This window comes from Penaeus monodon, chromosome 24 (genome assembly GCF_015228065.2).
Source record: "Penaeus monodon isolate SGIC_2016 chromosome 24, NSTDA_Pmon_1, whole genome shotgun sequence".
In the NCBI taxonomy this organism is placed as follows: Eukaryota; Metazoa; Arthropoda; class Malacostraca; order Decapoda; family Penaeidae; genus Penaeus; species Penaeus monodon.
The window spans coordinates 4,777,176-4,779,065 of NC_051409.1; positions in this window are offsets into that span (position 1 = coordinate 4,777,176).

Genomic DNA, 1,890 nt, shown 5'->3' on the forward strand with positions numbered 1-1,890 from the left:
GAGAGTGTATTATGGAATATTTTTTTTTTCTCTCTTTTTTTTCGGAAGTGAAAGGTACGCTTAAATGGTAACTAATGTGGTCTCGTTCCCCCCACACGTGGGAAGTTCTTGTGATTTGCATTTGGGAGCGGAGAAGTGTTCCCGCCCGCAGCAGGCTTGTGTGGTGTGAAAGTGTCCCAGTGAGCCTGCCAAAAACATGTACTTACTGAGATGTTCTCGCAGTGCTTTTATAGACGAATACATAGTTGGAGTCTGTCTGAACCGAACTAGATTAGAGTCTCCAAGTTTACAGTCTTTCTAAGAGGAGATTTGAAAGTAGTAGGGCCAACACAACTTAAGGATATCATTATTTTGTCTAGGCATGATAAGAGAAGGTGGTAGTGTTCACTGAGTATCATTGTAAGATGAAATGATTCAACTCCTTTGATGATTATATCATATTTGCAAATAGCATATCATAATGAGCTGTAATTCAGCAGTTTTAAGAGCTTTGAATTGTCCAAGAAAGAATAAGTTGGCACTGAATTTCCATATGGTCACTCATTTTAAGTGAAAAAAATATTCCTTTTATTTATTTACTGTTATTATCATTTGTTATTTTTCTTTTTGTATCATTTTAACATTTACTTTGTTTTGTCTTTACTAACCTGAAGAATAACTTTAAGCTAGTGCAGGGCATTTGTCAACATTAACTCAAGCTGTGTCTATACTGTATACCACTTGTAGGTATTAAATGGAGTATACTTATTGTTATTGAGAATACTGACCATCAGGAGCTCTTTCACATAGCTGCATATAGGAGCATAGTCAAGTTTAGATGCCAGTAATTCTTGACACTGCTGTTCTAAAGGTAGTTGTTTTGACTTCAGGTTTTTCAGATAGATTTGTATAAAGATGAAGAGCCTGTGCATACAAGCAGGAACGAAGGAGTCCATTGATCGTTATTATTACCTTGTGTTAACAGGGCTTGAATGTATTTGGTTCCGAGTTTTTGTCCAAAATGACATTGTGTTCACTACTTGGTTTTCTGCACGGCCATGGTTTTAAGTTTCCGTTAAAGATGAAACTGGCGTGTGGTTTTGCAGGCAGTGAAAACACATGCTACTGTTGTGGGGAAAAGTATTGTTTTACTTCGTCTGAAGATTTATAATGGATATACTTTTTGAGACTTAAATCAGATAATGAAAGAGTAGCCGTTATTTGTTTCTACAGTTCTAGGAACAGATATTTTTACCTTTGAAGTTTGTTGTTGAAGTAAGAATTACTACAAGTCATTCATTGTTCAGTGGTTTTAGCCAGTTGCTCTGTCAGGAACACAGAATCTGACAATTTTTTTTTTTTATTGTACTTAAGCCCAGTTCAGGAGAGTTATCCTTTCTATGATGATTTGTTACAAGTACCACTTTAGATCTGTTTAAATATCTTTACCAATTTTATGTTTGTTAAAGCAGATATTTTAAGCATATTTAAGTGAATAATAATAATTAAGAAAAAAAAAAGTTCCCCCCTCTCCCATCACATGTTATACATAGTGTAAGATTTATGCATTTCCCGTGTGGAAAAAACGACAACGCGGCGTTCAGCTCGAATCTTTGCAGCATATTTCCCTGGATATTCTTTAGAGTTGTCGTTTGTTGTCCCGAATGTTACTCGAGATGGATATATAGGACCAAAGGTTCTCTAGGCGTTGAATCTCATACCCAGTGAGCGACTCTTCTGGTGGCTGTTAAAATAAAATAAAAAAAGAGATATACTTTACTAATTTAAGGTCTTCTAATCAAGTGATTTTTTACATTGATTATGAATTAGTGTGTTGAGAGTACAATGAAGAATATTGGTAGGGATATATTTAATGTATATGATATTAGGATGAAATGGGCATACTGAAGA